Source organism: Rana temporaria, chromosome 1, assembly GCF_905171775.1.
Source record: "Rana temporaria chromosome 1, aRanTem1.1, whole genome shotgun sequence".
In the NCBI taxonomy this organism is placed as follows: domain Eukaryota; kingdom Metazoa; phylum Chordata; class Amphibia; order Anura; family Ranidae; genus Rana; species Rana temporaria.
In genome coordinates this window covers 290,623,441-290,646,221 of record NC_053489.1, presented here as the reverse complement: position 1 = coordinate 290,646,221, position 22,781 = coordinate 290,623,441, and positions in this window count along the sequence as shown.

The following is a 22,781-nucleotide window of genomic DNA, read 5'->3' as shown; positions in this document are numbered from 1 at the left end:
GAAAAAAAAACAAGAGTGGTTTAACCCACAATTGCCTTTTTACCACTGCTATTCCTTTATATTGGCTTTTGGAATTTACAAATGCATCAATTTAAAAATCAGATGAAAGGTTTAGCGCTGGAAAACACTTGAAGACCATAGAAGATTAGTCTGTTCCCTCTATGGGCTCCAGGTGGCCATTTTGAATAGCATCTGCTTAAATACCAGGTTCTTAGGGCCAGATCCACAGCCAGCGGGCTTAACTTAAATCTTCCTATTTAAGTTACACCGCCGCAAAGTTTCTACCTAAGTGCCCGATCCACAAACCACTAACCTAGAAATTTTCGGCTGTGTAACTTAAATCTGTCCGGCGCAAGGCGTGCCCAATTTAATTGGGCGAGTCCCATTTAAATTAGGCGCGCTCCCGCGCCGGACGTACTGCGCGTGCTCCCGACGCGATTTTCCCGACGTGCTTTGCGCGAAATTACGTTACGCCGAGTTTTGTGAATCGCGCCGGGTAAAAAAAGTTGCGTCGGGAAAAAAAAGAGATGCGGCGGGAAAAAAAAAATGTTAAAAAAATTTTGACAGCGTCGCGGGAAAGAAGGGTCTACTTTTACATGGTGTACTAACTTTACACTTTGTAAAAGTAGCCCTAATTTTGCGTTTGCAAACTAACAACTTACGGAAACTTCACGAAGGGAAACCGCTTCATGGATCTCCGTAAGTGCTAATTTGCATACCCGACGCGGAATTTCGACGAGAAATGCCCCCAGCGGCGGCCGAGGTACTGCATCCTAAGATCCGACGGTGTAAAACTATTACACCTGCCGGATCTTAGGAATATCTATGCGTAACTGATTCTGTGAATCAGTCGCATAGATAGAAACAGGGATACGACGGCGTATCAGTATATACGCCGGCGTATCCCTTTTGTGGATCTGGCCCATTGTCATTTGATGCACCCAAAATGTGGGAGTAAGCTAGGGTCAGAGGAACCTGTTGAGGAGGGAAACAGGCAGCCAGATATCTGCAAGGACTTTAAGGGATCACACTGTGAGGAAGTAATACCATAACCCCTACACAGGAAGTAAACTTCTGGCATTATTTGAGCTGTGGGTGTATTTCATAACACTGATTACAATCTGCCTTGTTGATAAACATTACTTTCACTGGCTCGAAATTTGTATGGTCTGCAACATACATAGTACCAATGCTATAATTGCCTTGTTTTCTGCGTATTCAATTTCTACAATATACTCACTGTGGTGATTCCTCCATATCTTTGAGTACACTGTTTGAACCCTGCATAGTGCCTACATGTCTCTGATCCCCATGCCCCATTCTAAATTGCTAAGCACAATCCATATACCCCTTCTTATTAGAGTCTGAGCTTTCCCAGGATATCACCCACACCAAGCTGAACAAGCCAGAAATCAGGGTCCAAGATAATTATCCCTCCTCCACTTCCCTCTTCCCTAACAAATGTGAATGGAGTATTGGTGGGCTACAATAGGCTGCAGATTACCATGTGCACAGTAATCATGTACAGTTTTCACATATTTGGAAGAAGGAACAAGGAAGACAATGCTGCAAACTCCAGCAGTGGCTTATCTTTAGAGCACAGGTGTCAAACACTCCAGGCCATTTCATGTGGCCCTCGCACCTCTCCTGCAGCTGCAGGAGAGCTCCAGCCCTCCTCTGGTCCTCCTCCAGACCCTTACTTTCTGCTTTCAAGTAATGCATCCAGCTTCTTCCCAGCAGCAGCATAAGGAAAGAGTGAAAGAGTGCACACTGTGATGTAAGGGAGAGTGGGGGACTCAACTTCTGATGGTGGGGGGGCTCTTGACATCTAATGTCAAGGGGAGGGGATGCGCTGGACATCTAATCTTACAGATACAACCGGCCCTTGAGGACAATTATAATGCCGATTCGGCCCACGATGAGATTGAGTTTGACACCCCTGCTCTAGAGGGTGAAAGAGGGAGGAGAATAATGGTGGAAGGGGAAATTTGACATGCTCCATTGACCCCCCCACCCATTGTTTGTGTGGACAGATTGTAGAGGTTGTACAGATAGATATACAGTTATTGTTGAATCCAAATGGAAATTTTATAGGCATTTCATTTTTGAAAGGAACAGTGTTAGGCATATGTATTAATACATGAACCCATATGCTTTACAGTAAAAAAAATAAATAATAATCAGGTAAACCATAGGCACTGTTTATTTGAGAATCTAAAACCTTAAACAATCATTTGAGTGAGCAGGGTTTATCAAAATAATTTTTACAGGTGTTTATATAGCACTGACAATTTCTGCAATGCTTTATACAGTATATTGTACATTCACATCTGTCAATGCCCATAAAGAGCTTACAATCTAAGGCCCCTAGTGGTTTTGTGGTTAACCACCAAGCCACTGTGCTTTTATATAAATGTATTGCTTATGTATGACTCGTAGTTATTGGTTGGGGTTATTATTTTAAGATTATAGCATGTTGAGTGAATGTAAGCTAACAATATGTGGGTATCATTTTTTTCCTGGTCCTTGACCAGAATTCTTCTTTATATTTTGTTTTATTTATAAAAAATGTAATTTGTACCCATTGTAGTTTTTACATGAAGAAACTGCTTAATGCAGACTGATAATATGTTATAGCAGAGAAATGTTAATGCAAATTTTGTGCATGAAGATTTATTCCACTGCTTTCACTGAAATAAGTGAAATGATAGGTAGGCAAAGTTTTTTGTGGCTGATCACATTTTCTTTGGTGTTCATTCCTAACGTAGCTTAGTCAATAAAAGATGACATCTAGTGGAGGAGAGGGTAAAAAGCATCAGTTATACTGAAGCACGTCAGTAAAAATTATCCTGATGAACATTTAGCAAGTCTCAAGATATCATTGCACTCTTCCATGACAAGTACTTTACAGTAAAGTAACAGTTCAGTGGTTTCTCGCCCACTTTTATTTTTCTGTGGATAATAAACATACAGTCTTCCTCAAGTTCCTGTGATTACAATCTCAGCCACTTGATGTAATTTACAGCTGTTATATTTTGGATGACATATGAGTCAGTGGCATGGAAATGGACAGGCCCTCCAGGCCCAAATACTCTGCTGTTCACATTAAGCCAAGGTAATCTTATTTCTGACCTTTTATCAGAATGAGCCAGGTACAGCAAATTGCTTCTCTGGTTGATCCCAATACCTGAAAAAGAGTAAGAATGAACTATCTGGCCCTGTTATTTATTTCCCAAACCCAGGGTCCCAAACAAAAAGCTCTGCTTAAATTTATAAAAGTGTCCTTTGCGCTATTAAAGGTGAACAATAAATGAACCAAAGTAATAGAAAAAGTGTTAATCTTAAATAAAAACCAGCAGCAAAATAGTAGTGTTCACAGTACACAAAATAGAAATAAATATAACAGGTGATCTCACGCAGGTGATATGTTATCACTAAACCGCTAAATAATCAAACTCCCCAGAAAATGTGTTATTTGAGTAAAGTTCAAAAATATGAAATATATAAAAGTCCATAAAAGTGAAAAAAATATTATCAAATCTTGAAGAAAAAAGTGTAAAATGTTCAAAATTGCATCTGATGCCGCGTACACACGATCGGTCAAACGTCTGATGGACTGTTTTCATCGGACCAAACCGATCGTGTGTAGGCCCCATCAGTTATTTATCCATAGGTTAAAAAAAAGCAATCTTGTTTTAAATTTAAACGATGGATTCCTAACCGATAGAAAAAAAACGATCGTTTGTAGGCACGTCCATCGGTTAAAAATCAACACATGCTCAGAATCAAGTTGACGCATGCTTGGAAGCATTGAACTTCATTTTTTTCAGCACGTCGTTGTGTTTTACGTCACAGCGTTTTGACACGATCGTTTTTTTAACTGATGGTGTGTAGGCACGACTGACCATCAGTCAGCTTCATCGGTTAACCGATGAAAACGGTCCATCAGACCGATCGTGTGTACAGGGCATTAAAGTATGAGAAAACAAGGATCTGACGGTATAAGTCCATATATCCATAATTGGATATTAAGGAATTTATATCGCAGACGCTCCATGAAGTATTTAATGGAATTATACCATCAGATTCTTTTTTTCTCACACTTTTAGATGTAATTTTGAACATTGTCTTACATTTTTTTCTTGAAGATTTAATAATATTTGATTATTTTGTGTTTTAGTGATAACACATCACCTGTGTGAGATCACCTGTTATATTTAAAAAGCTTTGCTTACCTGCTTTTAAAAGAAAAAGGTCCAGGATTGGATATTGTATCATGTACAAAATAAACCTTGCTTAGTCCTTTTGAAGCCATTGCAGATTCAATTAACAACAAAGGGGTAGATTAAGTAACATTTGCGCATTTTTTACGTAGGCGCAGGGCACCGTTTTTGCCCTGCGCCCCCGCAAATTTTCTGCGCTACCCTCGATTCACGGAGCAGTAGCTCCGTAAATTGCGTGGGCGCTCCGGCAAAATTCCCGGCGTAAGCGCGCACAATTTAAATGATCCCGTAGGGGGAGGGAATCATTAAAATTAGGCACGTTCCCGCGCCTAGCGTAGTGCGCATGCTCCGCCAGGAAACTTTCCCGACGTGCATTGCGGTAAATGACGTCGCAAGGACGTCATTTGCTTCAAAGTGAACGTGAATGGCGTCCAGCGCCATTCACGATTCACTTACGCAAACAACGTAAATTTCAAATTTCGCGACGCGGGAACGACGGGTATACTTTAGCATTGGCTGCCCCTGCTATAGAAGGGGCAGCCTTACGCAAAAAACAGACGTACGCAAACGACGTAAACTGCGTACGCAGGGCTCGCGTAGGGTAGTGAATCGGCGTTAGTATGCAATTTGCATACTATACGCTGACCACTACCGGAACGCCACCTAGCGGCCTGCGTAAGAATGCAGCCTAAGATATGAGGGCATAAGAGCCTTATGCCACGCATATCTTAGGCTGCAGTCGGCGTAACGAGCTCTCTGAATCAGGAGAAGTCGTTACGCCGGGGCAAGTAAGCAATTGCGCTGCGTAACTATGGTTACGCAGGCGCAATTGCTCTTTGAATCTGGGCCAAGGAATGTAGTCCTATTCTCCAAACTCTCCCCTGGCTCAAAAAATGTATGAAAGATGCTGTTAAAGATGTTCCTGCTAAGGCTAGGATTATATACAACAAATCGTGAATTTTAAGTGTTTTCTCCATAATATTTTCAAACTGAGGATAAGAAAATTAATAGGCCAGTTAAACACAAAGGCCCAGATTCACATAGAACTGCGGCAGCGTAATGTATCGTAGATACGTTACACCGCCGCAAGTTTTCTTCGCAAGTGCCTGATTCACCAAGCACTTGCATGAAAACTTACGCCGGCGGCCTCCGGCGTAAGCCCGCGTTATTCAAAAGGGCATGTGCCATTTAAATTAGGCGCGCTCCCACGCCGGACCTACTGCGCATGCTCCGTTTTGAAATTCCCTCCATGCTTTGCGCGAAGTGACGTCATTTTTTCGAACGGCGACGTGCGTAGCGTACTTTTGCATTCCCAGACGTCTTATGCAAGAACAAAAAATGTTTACATTTCGACGCGGGAGCGACGGCCATACTTTATACAGCACATACGTGGGCTGTGTAAAGTTAGGGCAGCTAAAACGACGAGTAACAGACCCGAGCACCTGATTGGTGGAGGGCCGGTCCAGTGTTAGGAAGTAAATGTTCATTTGCTTTTCTAATACACCTGGGTGGACTGCGAGCACCAAGCATGACACTCACAGTGCACCTTTTTGCCACCTATTAGAGCCTATGGCTCTAATCAGGTGCTTCAAAAATACCCCCCGCCGCTGTAATTCCGGCACCCGACACCCAAAAAGAGGAGGAACGCCTGAATAGGGGGGTGGCAGCGATGGCCATGGATAAATTCATGCTATGCATGAATCGATCCATTGGTCATAGTGGGGGTGGCTGGAGAGAGGGGGGCTGCGCCCGTGCGACCTTATGGACACACCGCCACTGCTCAGGGATAATAGCAAGCCCTTCCAAGTTATCTGTAGCACTCCTAATTTGAATTGCACTTCTAAAGCCTAGTACATACAGGCACGTGTGTACTGCAGCTGGACCGACAGAAGATGGCTGTTCGACCAGCTTCTGTCAAAGATACATGACCGAGAAAGGTCTAGAGTGTTCTGGTGGGGGGGCAGACCCCCCTGTCAGAACACGACAGGAGGTGGGGGGTGGTCAGCCCCCCTGTGAGAACACAATAGCACAGCAGGGGAGATTGCTGTACTAACGTCAGTTAGTTATTACAGCAGCTTCTTCTGAGCAGTTCATTTTTTTTTTTTTTAACCTGCTGGGTTGAAAATAAATAAATAATACTAGTGTGTACTAGGCTTTAAGAAAAAAAGCACGGATGCAAAAGAAGATCTGTACATTCAAACACTAATTAGAAAAGATAACATGTTTGTGCAGAGTATATAATGCTAATATTGATGTTTAGAGACTATAAATAATTGAAATATGGTTTCTGTTGTTTCAAAACTCAATAACTTAAGCAGAAAGTTACACATTCAAGCAAATTAATTAGAACAGTGACTCACTTCCACTACCCATTCCTCTCCAAACGCCAGTTTGAGGTTTGTTTGCTAGACATCATGCCTGAAAGTAGGCAACAACTGCTGTACTGTCTTTTAAAAATATCACAATTTACAGTAAACGAATCTGCCCCTAACAAGGTGATTAGGGTGTGCCCACCCCCTGTGCACGCCTATGTTTATAACAATTATATTGAGAAAATACTATATAAATATTTTAATGTTGAATAAAAGTGATATTTCTGAATTAGATGGATGCCACATTTACAGTTCTTACATTTAAAACATTTTCCGTAACATCTGATCATTTGAACTATGTTCCTTATCTAGCTTGTAGCAATTATTTTTTATATATGTATCAGAAAACCAGACAGATCTCCTAGTTATGAGACTAGTTCGTATAATTGTAACTAATATTCAGTTTCTAGCATTTTGCAAATGCTGCTACCCCAACAAAACTGTGATAAAATAAACCTGATATAAGGCAATAATTGGAGTTAAAAGATTACAAATAACATTGTTTTATTTCCGAATTACTATTTTTATTGTACAGTCTCTTTTTATGGCATTATTGGACTGTCTGTATATTAACTGTCTTTGAATTGACATGTATGTAAACCAAATCAGTAGAATCTCATAAAAGCTTTAATATACTAATGTCATTTCAAAAATCATTATTTTTTTTTATTTTTATTTTAAATTGCAGATTTTATCAAAATAATACTTGATGATCCTAGCATGTAGCTTCTTGTTCAGGTTGACAACTCTCGCTGAGATGTAATAGATGAACAGGATGAAGGAAAAAAAATGGAAGCAAAAAAAGGGAAAAGTATTATATTTAAAAAAGGCAATTGTTTCAATCACTAGAGATCAGTTGGTTGTTGCTTTATATCATGGTTCCACTGCAACTGTTTTTATTATTACCTATAGAAATTCTTCTAGCTTGTGGTGCACTGCATGACAGACGCTGCTGCATGGTGTCAGTGTGTGACAAGAACAGCCGGGGAGTGAAGATCCCCCTGGTCACATTTCACTTTAGACATTTTATTTTCAGTATTCAGTATGCTTCACTTTAAAACACATTCAGGGATACTTCACTAGCAAGATAGACAACTAGCTTCTAGTCTGCTTATGACTTTCTAAGCGGGTTAAAAAGGTAAATTGTGTAACATGAACCAATAACAGAAACAAAAAAAAATAAAAACTCATTATATAGCAAATTTTTGCAGCATGGGCAACATTACATACCATTGTGACATTTTCTGCTATATACCTAGGGGCAGATCCACAAAGATCTGCCCCGGCGCACCGTATCTGAGATACGCTACGCCGCCGTAACTTACTTCTCTTTGGTTCGAATCCATAAAGATTTTGCGCCGTAAGTTACAGCGGCGTAGTCTATCTCTCGCGGCGTAAGGGCGCGGATTTCAAATTGGGCGGGTAGGGGGCGTGTTTCATTAAAATGAAGCGCGTCCCCGTGCCGAACGAACTGCGCATGCGCCGTCCCTAAATTTCCCGCCGTGCATTGCGCGAAATGACGTCGCAAGGACGTCATTGTTTTGACTTGGACGTAAGTTACGTCCATCCCGCGATTCACGGACGACTTACTCAAACAAAAACAACATTTCAAATTAAACGCGGGAACGACGGCCATACTTAACATAGCAGGTTTAGCTATATGCCACGAAACAGCAGCTTTAACTATACGCTGGAAAAAGCCGACTAGAGACGACGTAAAGGAATGTGACGGACGTTCGTGGATCGTCGGAAATAACTAATTTGCATACTCGACGCGGAAAACGATGTGAACGCCACCCAGCGGACGCCAAAAAATTGCATCTTAGATCTGAAGGCGTACGAAGAGGTACGCCTGTTGGATCTAACCCAGATGCTGTCGTATCTTGTTTTGAGGATTCAAAACAAAGATACGACGCGGGAAATTTGAAAGTACGCCGGCGTATCAGTAGATACGCCGGCATACTCGCTTTGTGGATCTGCCCCCTAATTTCTACATTTTCAGGCTATGTGTTTGTGTTTCTGATGACGTCCCTCTTCAGACTGTTTGTTAAAGCAGTTGCTATCGACACTGCACTGCAGGGATAAAGTTTGTTCCCACCCACATTATTTACCAGAGATTATTATTCTGGAATTTCAAACTTGAATGAAAACGATTGAGCTGAGATTTGCAATGCATTCTGCTATATGAAAAAGAATCAAGATTCTTTAGACTTTCACATTTTCAAATTCAAAGTTTGAACATTATTGTGGCTCCTTTGCATCCTGACCTTATATTATATAAATAAGTGTCCTAGACATATTAGAATCTGAGGACAGCTGGTTTCTTGTTAATTTTGAAGCCTTTTTTTATCAAGGTTTCCATACCTTTTGTTATGATAGCAGTGTTTGAATGAATGTCCAATTTTTAAATGTTTTTAATTTTGAACATGGCTTAAAGGGGTTGTAAAGGTTTGTTTTTTATTTTTTAAATAGGTTCCTTTAACCGCTTCAGCCCCGGACCATTTTGCTGGTCAATGACCGGGCCACTTTTTGCGATTCGGCACTGCGTCACTTTAACTGACTAAAACTACGGTGGGCGGTCGGCAAACCGTTAAGCTAGTGCATTGTTGGTTCAATTACCTATTCTTTAGATTTCCCTTCCAAATGTTTTTTTTCTTTGTTTTCTTTGTCTGAATTTCTCAATTCCTGTTTCTCCTCAGTAAGCTTGCCCCCATCATCCAGGGGTCAGTCAGCCAGAACAGCTTACTGAGGAGGAACAGGAAGTGAGAAATTCAGATAAAGAAAACAAAGAAAAAAAACATTTAGAAGGGAAATCGAAGGAAAAGGTAAGTGAACCAACAATGCACTAGCTTAAACGAACCTATTTAGAAAATAAAAAACAAACATTTACAACCCTTTAATGGCTTCATCTGTAGATTACTAAATAAAGATTATTATTTTTTTGCTATTCACATTTTTGACTGACTTTCTGGTCACCCTAAGGTTTTTTCTGATTGTTTCTTTTAACAAATTTACTGTTAAGTAAGGGTCCTCCAACTCCTTTTACATATATTATAATAAACATATGACATAATACCCTTTGAGACGTAGGGACAAACGACTCGTACCTTCTGTATGAACATAATATCTGCATTTTGTTCAGCAGAAATTAAATTCAGCTATATTTAAAACTTATGTTAAAAAGTGTATTTTTAACATTTGTAATTTTGAAAAAAATTATAATTGTGTTAGTGAGTCCTTTAAAATATTGTTTCACACAAAGGAACAAGGGATTTATAGCTGAGGTTATCTTAGATATATCCAGTGGACCAAGGACATAAATAAAGCAACAAGATTGGAGAAAGGCGCAAGAGATAGGAATATAAAGTACACCACAATGAAATATTCATAGCTAAAGAATTTTATGCACCTTCAACACTTCCATGATTTACACAATTTTTGCGCGTGTTGGACTGTAGGATGTGCTTAAAAACAATAACATTTACATTAGAATTCAAATGATCAAGCACGAAAAAGATGAATATACTGAGAATATATAGATGTTATTGTTCACAAATAATTACGCTAACTCCCTAATAAAGTTCTGAAGGGAAAGTTCATAGTATATATAACATTTCTCTTCTGTCGAAAAAATCTTTCTGGTCGCAGAAAGGTATTTCATATCTTGTGCTCTGCATATCAATATTTCATCTAGATGTTTTGCTAGATAATCTTGCTGTCAATCTTCTTGCTCTCACACTGCTCTCCATCTGAGCTCTAGGGTCGTAAATTTTCTCACCCAACTGTTAAACCCTGGAAAAAAAACAGAAATGCCTCAATTGAATTTATTCAAACGGACTGAAGTGTGCATAGGGGCAGACTGGGACACTGAGGCCTGCTGGAGAATAGGAGAAAGAGGACCTACTGTCCTTGTACCCCTAATCTGTATTTACATTTCTAAAATAGTTATCAGAAACATTGAAATACATGTAAAATAAAGCACCTCAGATCAATATAGGTGTATTAACAGAAATGTGTTTAAATGTGTAGGTATCCTTAGCTTAGTGGTGATAGCTGCTATGGGCACAGATCAAACCTGGATGACCTGGATAAATGCAAACCCTATTGGATACATTTTTAGGGGTACATGTCCTGAAATTGAGAAAATGAATAGTGGATTACAGGAACCACCTATACTTTAACCTCAGATGTTAACATCATTAATATGAACTATAGCATCACGTGTTGAGTTCCACGGTAGTCCAAATGTTTATTGAAGTCACATCACAGTCAGTGTGAGTGCAATGTTTCAAGACCATGCCGCAACCCTTCATCAGGCATGTGATACGTAAGTAGTGCTACTGTCTTACCTCTGATGTCATAGTGACATCATAAACCTGCCAAAATGGTGTAAACTATTTTAAAATAGTAAAGACAATCACATGCATACAGAATAGTACATGGCTGTAAAATAAAAATTCATCAGAAAATATATCTGGTTCCAGCATACTGACCAATTTACTTCATGCTATAAAAACAGATATTGAGGGAGAAGAGTGCAATTGGAGTCTGCTTTGGGACTCCAATCCTTTTCCTAGGCAACACACATTGACCATAAAAGCAGACCCAGCTACCATGATAACAAATAATGCTGGCACCTGCACAATTGAAACTGGTAAAGGTAAATTACTGGTGGTGGATCCAGCTGTTACTGCTCACAGAAAAAAAAGAAAACAAGAAAGAGGCTTAAGTAAAGGGGAAAAAAGAATAAATAAATAAAATGAAGAGGGAAAATGGAGTATCCATATTAATAGCCTGCCACTATTTGTAGAACAACAATAAGGCGGAAAAAAAACATGAAAAACAGTTATCCCAAACAAGGTATCACTATGGCATCAATAAAGGGGGTGTAATTTTTCCCCTGTATGTTAGTGTACACAAACATGTATTTGTAAGCATTAAAGACAGCTTGCTTTAAGATACTCCGCTGCTGAACGGAAACGTTTCTTTGCAAAAATGTAATTTTATGAAGAAGGTAAAAAAGGGAGCCGCCTATTAGCAAAAATAGCTACATCACAGCAATGCTCTCCAGCTATCAGAGCTATTCGTGCCACCACTGGACGGGTGGTTAGTGACCCTGACCAAATTGTTACCGAACTACCTTCGTTTTATTCTGACCTCTATAGCTCCCGAGACAATTACCCCATTGAGGCATTGACCAATTATCTTGATAATTTATCCCTGCCCAAGCTTTCCTCTGAGCCCTGTCTGGCCCTGGATGCCCCAATTTCTCTGGATGAGCTTCAGAAGGCGGCCTGTTTCCCCACATGTAAGGCTCCAGGGGATGATGTACTCCTCGCAGAGATTTACACTACATATGGGGAGACGATCTTACCCAAATTGCTTTAAGTCTTTAACAACTCTGTTAAGACAGGTCGTCTGCCAGCCTCCATGTCTCAGGCTGATGTTATTTTGCTACTTAAACCCAGGAAGGATCCACTGGACTCAAGCTCCTATACACCCATCTCCCTGTTGCAGTGCGATCTGAACATCCTAGCTAAGGTACTAGCTTTACGGGTGAAATAATGTATCCTGTATATTGTACACTCTGACCAAGCAAGGTTTATGTCGCAAAAGTCCACAGCCATTAATCTTAGACAATTGTTCCTCAATATGCAGATGCAGGCAGACAACCAGGGGCAGAGGGCACTCCTTTCACTTGAAGCATTTGATAACGTCAGCTGGCAGTATCTCTGGACTGTAATATCCAAATTTGGTTTTGGTACTCGCTTTATAACCTGGGTACGTCTGCTGTTCACCGCAGGCAGCTATCGGGGTTTCAGATAGAATGTCACCTGCTTTCGCGTTGGGCAGGGGAACCAGGCAGGGCTGTCTTGGTGCGCACTGACCCACTCATCGCCGGATTTAAATATGGCAAACTACATAAGAAGATCATGCTTTACGCCAATGACATGTTACTATTCCTGGGAGACACCTCCACATCCCTATCCAGGGTCATGTTCATCATCTCTGATTTTGGGCGTTACTCTGACCTTACTATACATTGGACTAAGCCCACGTAGATGTTGTTGGATGACGCACCTGGACAGTCAGAAATACCCCCCTGCTGCATCCCATTAGTAACCTTTTTTAAATATCTAGGCATCCTGATCTCCCCTACACTCACGGATTACTGCTGTCTCAATATGCACCCCCGATGACCCATTTTCGAGACAAAATCAATATTTGGAATAAACATAAAATGTCCCTGGCCGGGAAAACTGTCAGGAAGCGCTCTGCCCCACACCCACTGATGTCAACTACTCCTTGCAGCCAAGATTGGAGATTATGCGGACTGACTATGTTCTGCCTGACTAACGCATATCCAGACCAGGTGGAGGTGTGGGACCGTCTGTTGTCTGATATAATGGAAATGAGTCTAGTATGGCTTGTTGCAGCTTCTAAAAGTCTTTCACCAATTGTTGTTTGTGCTAATTAACCCTGCAATTGTATGAAGGAGTTCTGTGTTGATATGTACGATAATGTGTATTGTAGTTAGGGAGTCACATCAGCTGCTTTAAGTGATTAGTTAATTAGCTCATGTTAATTTATGTTTCTGGTTACAGGTGTATTGTTATGGGCCGTACAGACGACCGAACATGTCTGCTGAAACTGGTCCGCGGACCAGTTTCAGCAGACATGTTCGGTCGTGTGTAGGCCCGAGCGTGCAGGATTCCAGCAAACATTTGCCCGCCGGGCCTTTTCCCAGTGGGCAAATATTTCTGGACTTGTTTTAAAACAGTCCGCTGGAATCCTGCCCGCTCGGACATGTTCGGTCGTCTGTACAGACCTACCGTACATGTCCGAGCGCCCGCCATCCCTTGCATGCGTCGAATGACTTCGACGCATGCGTGGAAGCATTTAACTGGCAGGGCCGCCCACGTCGCCGCGTCATCGTCGTGGCGACGGCACGGACACGCCCCGCGTATTGTTTAAGCGTGGATTTCTGTACGATGGTTAGTACAGCCATCGTACAGAAATCCCCGGGCAGACATGTACGGTGAAAACGGTCCGGCGGACCGGTTTCATCGTACATGTTTGCCCGTGTGTATGCGGCCTTAGAGTAATATGAGCAGGAGGTAGGAACCTCTTCTTGAACTGTATAAAAGACTGTATTCTTGTTCTACTAAACTGTCTGATGTTTTACCCTACACTGATCTATGATTTGTGAATGGGAAAGCTAAGGGGTCTTGGATTGTGTGGTACTGGACAGAGGAGCGATATGGTGGATAGACTAATCTTGAGTACGGGGGTCCGTCACACACTGATGACCCATTTTCGAGACAAAATCAATATTTGGAAAAACTTAAAATGTCCCTGGCTGGGAAAACTAACCTAATTAAAATTATGCTTATGCCCCAGCTCCTAATTGTCCCTCATAACTCCCCAGTAGTTATCGCTTTAAAAATATTCCGGGTGGTTAATTCCCTTTTTAGGTTATTGCTAAGGGGGGCCCACTCACCTAGGATCAAAGTGGAGCAGCTGCAGTTTACTAACAATGGAGATGGCCGGGCACTTCCAAATCCCTGGATTTATTATATAGCTGCCCAGATCCAACATTTAATAGGTTCCATGTCCCTAAACCTGAAAGCCTCCTGCTTACAGGCACTGGTGCAGAGTCTATACCGGAGGGCCTAGAGGTACAGCTGTTTCAGAATTCCAATAGGAAACTGCCCACATATGTACTACTCCAGAAAATGTGGAATAATGCTAAACAACTGCAATGAGTGATGACTTACACTGCAATGGGACAATGGGACATACAAACTGTATATTGAGTTGGTCAAAATTCAGCAGGGGCCTAGATGGCCTTAGGGGGCGATGTCTCGGTGGGTGGAGAATGTGGGCACACTGATGGGTGACCAGTGGAAGAAGTCTTTCATTCTGCTAATATGTGCTCTCTCAATGTATCTCAGAAGGTATCACAACTGTACATTCTGCTTAGAGTACAATATACCCCAGTGAAACTTCATTGAATGGGCAGGCTACCTGACTCGTTGTGTGGTAAATGTAGAATAATGGCAGGGGACCTTGTCCTTCTCCTCTGGCAATGCCCAAAGCTCCACCATTACTGGAACAAGTTACTCTCCCCGCTTAATGGAATTTTCCAAGTATCTGTTCCTTTGAACCCTATTATTTGTTTGCTCAGAATTTTTGAGGAGATCATCCCAGAGGAGATGAAAAGGGTAGCATTTTCTAGGGCCTTGTTCCAGGCTAGGAAGGTCATTCTCCTGGGGTGGAAGTCAGCGACTTCTCCCTCATTTAAACAATGAGTGACTCACATGGGTGGTTCCCTCATTTTGGAGAGATATATTTATCAACACAGAGGCCGATTGAATAAATTTGAAAAACTGTGTTCTCCTTGGCGCAATACTCCTGGGATGTCCCCCAGCGAGATTGTTCTGATGACAGCTCTGCAGTTTCCTGTCGAATAGTGCATCACAGGAAACTTCTGGGTACATGACTGGGATGTATATACCTCCTGTTGTCTTTCCACAGGTAACTTGTTCTAAATATTATTTTCTACCCGCATGTTTGTTAGTGCAGAATGCTTTAGCAGAAACGGAGATGGGAATTGTTAGACAGGACTGGCTGCAGATGCGTTATGTCTTTGCAAGTGATGTTTCTAAATGGCAAAAGTTGTAAATGACTATATATTTGCTTTACTGGTTGACAAGCTGTACTGAATTTCTGTCCTTTTTTTCTGTACCGTGTGTTTTCTTAATAAAAGCATATTCTGAAAAAAAAATAAAAAAAAAGACAACTTGAATTAAGATCTTGTATGGGGTATTGCTTTACCTTTTGTGGAGGTGATAAATATTCATCACATATTAGGGGACTGCATACGTTACAGTTGTGGCCTGTGTGGCATCCTGTTTTTGATGAGAATCTGAAGTGGGTGCTTGTAAACTTTGGCCTAGAAACAGCTGAGAAAACTTGCAATGTTTACTGTTTCAATGGACATGGAGTGGTAGTACCTTTAGGTTAGATGATAGGGAAGTATCTGAATTTAGGATGTTAACCAACTCAATACCAGCATGTTACACCCCCTTCATTGCTAGGCCATTTTTCAGTTTTTAGTGCTATACTAGTTTGACAATTACCCATGCAACCATACAACACTGTACCCAAATTATTCCTATATCATTTTTTTAGACAGAGCTTTTTTTGGTGATATTTAACCACTTCTCAACCCTAGGATGTACCTGTACATGATAGAGAACAAATTGTTATACCAGGATCATAACTGCATCTGCATCCTGGTATAATTTTTTTAAAGATCCAACAATACTCTTTACTGTAAAAGTGATTTGGATGGTTCTACAGGGTGTAGAAGTGGGCCCCCCTCCTATTTTGTCACTTGTCTCTGTTCATGGGCTCACCCATGTCATTGAGCATGGGGCCACTACACTTGGTCAGGCCATCTGTAGACAGTGGTGAAGAAGGCACCTTTATTCCTTCCCCTCTTCTGTGAAAAATTAAGTCATAAACACTATGTATTACATTATTTCCAGTTTTGATTTTTGTTTATTAGCCGTTATCGACTAGGCAAACATCTGTCCAAACTGATCTTGGTTGGTCTGAGGGCAGAGGAGTTATAAGGGGTCTAATAAACCCCAAATATCTCAATAATGAGTATCTGTCACTGCCCATGCTATCAAATAGAATGTTGTTCATCCATTGTGATAGCAATAAAGTTGATCCAAAAATAAAAATAAAAATAAAGAGACAATGTAAAAAAATACAAATTTAAATAAAATAAATATTTTTTTTCCCCTGCACACGTCCCCCCTCATGAACATGTATGAAGGAGACATGCAGACATATGTAAGAGCAATACTTCTAGCACCAGACCTCCTGTTTAAAGGGGTTGTAAAGGTTTGTTTTTTTATTTTCTAAATAGGTTCCTTTAAGCTAGTGCATTGTTGGTTGACTTACCTTTTCCTTCGATTTCCCTTCTAAATGTTTTTTTTCTTTGTCTCAATTTCTCACTTCCTGTTTCTCCTCAGTAAGCATGCCCCCATCATTCGAACTGTTCTGGCTGGGGGTTAGTCAGCGTGCTCGCCCCCTCCCTTGGGACTACATCCCTGCGTGTTCACAGCGTCTTCCTGCAGGGATGTAGTCCCAAGTGAGGGGTTGAGCACGCTGACTAACCGCCTGCCAGAACAGCTCGGATGATGGGGCAAGCTTACTGAGGAGAAACAGGAAGTGAGAAATTCAGACAAAGAAAAAAAACATTTAGAAGGGAAATCGAAGGAAAAGGTAAGAGAACCAACAATGCACTAGCTTAAAGGAACCTATTTAGAAAATAAAAAACAAACCTGTACAACCCCTTTAACTTTAAAAAGTTTACCTGTAAAGACCTTTAAAGCATCACCCATGGATAATTTAATGTACCTTAGTTTGTTGCCATTCTTTAGGCATATGCAATTTTAAAGCAAAACATGTTAGGTATCTTTTTACTTTATGTGCTATCATCTTATATATGTTACCAAAAACTGGGTATTATATTGTGTTTGTGTGCACTAAAATTCATCAGAGTGTATTTTTTCCTGAACATTTGTGTTTGATAAATAGCTGAACAAATATGCAACATAAATTTTCCTAACCACCACGATTGTATTCTTGGTGGCATGGACTGGTTAATGACAAAAATGTTGTAAAAAATCTCCAAAAAACTTCTATTTACTTTCTGTTGTAAAACAAAAAATGTTTTTTGTTTAATTTATTATTTGTTTGTGGACATAGAATACATTTTTGTACTTTGATTTTTGATGCTTGTGTTTGCAATTTCAACTTTCAGATGTTGCCTTGGTTTGGTTAGCATTATAGATCAGATTAATATTCTAAGACAACCACTCTGTGATACCAATACTTGTGAGTCACTAAAGACCCCACTAGCATTGGGGAAGCTAGACATTCCTTCACCTGGGGCAAAGTAGGGTAGTCAGTGTCAGTAGGGTAGTGGACAGTGTCAGTAGGGAAGTAGACGGTGTCAGTAGGGCAGTGGATGATGCCAGTAGGGCAGAGGTTGGTGTCAGTAGAACAGTGGACAGTGTCAGTAGAGCAGTGGATGGTGTCAGTAGCGCAGAGGTTGGTGTCAGTAGGGCAGTGGGCGGTCTCAGTAGGGCAGTGGATGGTGTCTGTAGGGCATGAGTTTGTGTCAGTAGGGCAGTGGACATTGTCAGTAGGGCAGTGGCCAGTGTCAGTAGGGCAGTGGCTTTTGTCAGTAGTGCAGAGGACAGTGTCAGTAGGGCAGTGGACAGTGTCAGTAGGGTAGTGGACAGTGTAAGTAGGGTAGTGGACAGTGTCAGTAGGGCAGTGGAAGGTGTCAGTAGGGCAGTGGACGGTGTCAGTGGAGCAGTGGATGGTATCAGTAGAACAAAGTATCGTGTCAGTAGGGCAGTGGCTGCTTTCAGTATTAGAACATATGTTGTTATGGTGCTTCATAGGCAGGCACGTGTAACAAAGTCTTTAACAACATGTCCATGTCCTTTTACAGACATCCAGGGCAGGTTGGTTAACACACTGGACTAAAACAAGAAAATGTGAAAAGATGGTGAGATTTAAGGGTGCGGCACTTACTTTTGCTAACCACTCTTTGGTTAAGCCTCCAACAACAGAGCTCCTCCTGGTACCATGACTTCATCTTGGCTAGCTGTGATTTCTTCACATAACACTCCTCTCCTTTTGGGCACCACCCTTGTCCTCTAGTGCTCCTGCTATGCAGTACTCCCATCGTCTTCATGCCACCAGGACACCTGCTGAAGAAGCCAGGTAACCAGGCAAATTTCCTGCCTCTTTTCCCACATGACTCCCCGGCGGCTAATGACGATGCCGCCCTGGGGTTGGCAAAGAGACATTCTAGAAGGGACAGGGTTTGTGTTGTGAGGCAAAGTGGGGTGGCCATGGATGACAGTGCATGTTTAATGATCTGCACTAGATGTCAGTGAAAGAAAAACATACTGTAATTCCAATGTCCCCGTTACCTGATCTCCTTAACATCAAACCACTACATGGATTATTGCTGCAGCTCTAGCACTTGTGATGTGGAAGAGATCAGGCGCCTGGTGAGTGGCAGTAGTAGAGGATAGGATGAGACCAGTAGCGCCCCTCTGAATGCAAAAACGCCCAGGGCACATGCTTCCCAGATGTCAAGATCTCAAAACAATGTGATCAACTTCACCTTGCTGTCAATCTGGTATGATATACGTCAGGATTTCAGACAACCACAACACCCACACCAGGCTGTCCTATCGCTCTAATGTGTTCAAAGCAACCAGATATAATATAGCTCCAATCAGATAGAATATGAGCAATAAAAAACAATTCTCATAGTGTAGCACATTAAAATAAACTAATATTTCTTGTTGTAGTCCACTCACATGAGAACAAAACAGGAGAACCACAATGTACAGAATCAAAGATCCCGCTGCGAGTTCCACAGGTGTGTTCACGATGAAATCACTGGCCCATACATTAGCCAGTCATAAAATAGGAGCGAGCTCCCATCGAACATTTGTTTTCGGAAATTTCGATCGCGTGTACGCGGCATTAGAATGACAATTGCGTAGTCATGCAACACTGTACCCAAATTAAATTTTTATGTCTTTTTTTTAGACAGATATAGACTTCTTTTGGTGATATTTAATTGCCACTGTTTTTTTTTTTGCTGAACAAATGAAAAAATACCAACATTTTGTAATAAAAAAACTCTTAGTTTTTGTTATAAAATTCTGTAAATATGTAATTTCTCTTTTTTACTGATGGGCACTGATAGGCTGCATTAATGGGCACTAATTAGGTTGCACTGATGGACACTGATGAGGCTGCACTGATGCGGGTGCTGTGACTGCTGTCTCCTGCGCACATGCGCGGGAGTGACGTCACGTGGCTTCGGCCAGTCACAGAGCCTGTGTCTGTGGCCCAAGAAGGTAGACGGGCGAACATGGATGTGGCCTTCAACAGGGACAGCGCGGGCTTCGTTTGCAGGTAAGTGTCACAAGTGCCCGACCATTAAGGGCGCACAGGCACCACCTCCTTTCTCCAGCCACCCCCCTCTATGACTAATGGATAGATTTATGCATAGCATGAATCTATCCATGTCGCTGCTGCCATACCCCATTCAGGCATCCAGCCCCCTTTTGGAAGCCAGGCGCCTGAAATCCAGTGGCGGGGGTGTTTTTTTGAAGCACCTGATTAGAGCCATAGGCTCTAATAGGCTTCAAACAAGGTGGACTAGTGGCGCAGAACATTGCGTTAGCAGTCCACCCAAATGTGTTAGAAAAGCAAATGAATATTTGCTTTTCTAACACTAAACCTCTCCGCCAATCAGGTAGCGCTGGTCTAATACCCTTTACCTGATTGGCTGAAGGCAGAGGCACTCTGTTTGGACACCTAGCAAAACGGAACAACAGTGGAGGGAGAAACATGGAGGACACAGGAGCCATCCCACAGCCTGACCCACCACTAAGATATGATAAGTGCCGGGCAGACAGCGGGCGGGGGTCACAGTGGCAGCATTTGATGGGCACAAGTGGCTGTATTTGATGGGCACACGTGGCTGCATATGATAGGCACAGTGGCTGCATTTGATGGGCACAAGTGGCTGCATATGATGGGGCACAAGTGGCTGCATATGACGAGCACAAGTGGCTGCATTTGATCGGCACAGTGGCTGCATTTGATGGGCACAAATGGCTGCATATGAGAGGCATAAGTGGCTGCATATGATGAGCACAAGTGGCTGCATTTGATGGGCACAAATGGCTGCATTTGATGGACATAAGTGGCTGCATATGATGGGGCACAAGTGGCTGCATATGATGGGGCACAAGTTTCTGCATATGATGGGGCACAGGTGGCTGCATATGTTGGGCACAGTGGCTGCATTTGATGGGCACAATGTCTGCATTTGATGGGCACAGTAAGGCTGCAATTGTTGTTGTTTTTTTTCAGTATTTTTACGTTTGCCCCCCCCCCCCCCCCCCCCAAAGAAATTTGAGCACCAGAAGCCACGTCTAAAAGTCCTACTTCTGCTTTGTCTTGAGTACGTTTGGACCTATTGTCCTGCTGCTGGTTATTTTTACACTACTGCATCATCTGCATTATCTTCATTCAGTAGTATAAATCCTACCTGTGCTATTCTGAATTTCCCTGCTGCTGGAATGACAATACATGGCCTCTTAATTCCCAATGAGAGTTTAATAAAATCTCCCTGGACCCCCATAAACCTTCTGTCACTGACAATTTGCTGGTCACATAGCAAGGATCAGGAGCCAGTTGGACCCACCACAGATGCCCCAAGAAGGACGTTGGGGTCATATGAGGGGGACACATAGTGTCATCTCAAAGCCCCCTTTATAAGATATCCACCTCTTTCCAGGGGAATGTGTACAGGGGTACATTAGTACCTGATACCCATTCTCTCAAACAGTTAAAAGTAAATAAACACACACAACTCGAAAAAGCCCCTTATTAATACACAAACACTAGAGAGAAAATGCCCCCCCCCCCATGTAATCCAGCCTCAATCATGATGTCAATTGATTTCACTCCTGTTTTCATGGTAACCGGCAATGTAAATCCATGTCAATCACGATGACCCACCACCCAATAATCATTATACACCACAATCCCATCACAAAATGCCAGATCCCCAGTAATGTAAAAACAGAGCAAGAAATTAATTAATTGACCAATGGCATCACTCCCAATTCCTTGTGCTGTGTTTACATTTCTGCAGAGTCAAAGATCTTTCATTTTGCGAAAAGAGTGTGGGCTATAAAGATCATGGGTGACAAGTCAGTCATCATGATTGCCATGCATTTACATTACTGGACACCATGATTGACATGGGTTACATCGTTTTTGATGACTGATATGATTACATTTCACTTTCAATACATTTGAAGTTTTTGCAAAATACAAAGCAAACCCATATTAGTGTTTGGGTAAGTACAATGCATCAATGAATTCAAAAATAGTATTCATCAAGCGTCAGGAAGGAAGAACAACTGGAATAGGAAACAAAGGATATTCTAGCAAGCGTTACAGTAAAGGTACCTAGGAACGCAGACCGAGCACTAGCTGTGAGCTAAAAAACACTGATAAGTTTAATACAGGAGGCAGGTCTTCCATACACAATTTTTAAATAACAAACATATCATACTTACCTCCACTGTGCAGTTAGTTTTGCACAGAGTGCCCCCGATCTTCTGGGGTCCCCCAACAGCGCTCACGGCTCCTCCCGCACTGGTAAACCTTGCGGGTGCGCTCCCGAGTCCAGCATTTGTGTCCATAGGCACAGAATGCCAGACTCGGACCCCGATGCCCGTGTCATTGGATTTAATTGACAGCAGCGGGAGCCAATGGCTTTGCTGCTATCAATCTATCCAATCAAGAGCCGAGAATCCCGGCCAGAGAGGTAGAGCATGTCTCCGGCGGCTGAACGAACGGGCTCAAGTGAGTAAAATTGGGGGCTGGGGAGCTGCTCTGTGACAGAAGTTTTTTCACCTTAATGCATAGGATGCATTAAAGGGTTTGTAAAGCTTCCTTTTTTTTAAAATAACAAACATGTGATACTTACCTCCACTGTGCAGTTAGTTTTGCACAGAGTGGCCCCGATCCTCGTTTTCTGGGGTCCCTCGGCGGCTGTCTCGGCTCCTCCCCGCATCAGCTAACCCCCATTCTGGGAAGCGCTCTCCAAAGGGGGGTTAGCTTGTGGGCGTGCTCCCGTGATACAGTGATGCCCCCCCGGAGAACCGCGTCATTGATTTGATTGACAGCAGCAGCAGCAGCAGCAGCAGCAGCAGCAAGGAGCTATCAATTATCCAATGAACGAGCCGAGAAGAGGCGAAAAGCCCGGTCGAGAAGCCTGCACATTCATTGGGACTGGGAGGCCGGCAAACATCAGATGTTTTTTCACCTTAATGCATAGAACGCATTAAGGTGAAAAAACATGAACTTTTACAACGCCTTTAAGGTGAAAAAAACACAAGGGTTTACAACCCCTTTAAGTTCAATTAGTACGCCCAGAATGCCATTAGATTCTTCCCTTTTTTTATGTAATTTTGTCACAAACTTCTGCTGATAATATTTAAATACACTTGAAATGTATGAATTGATTGCTTCAGAGTACATTTTA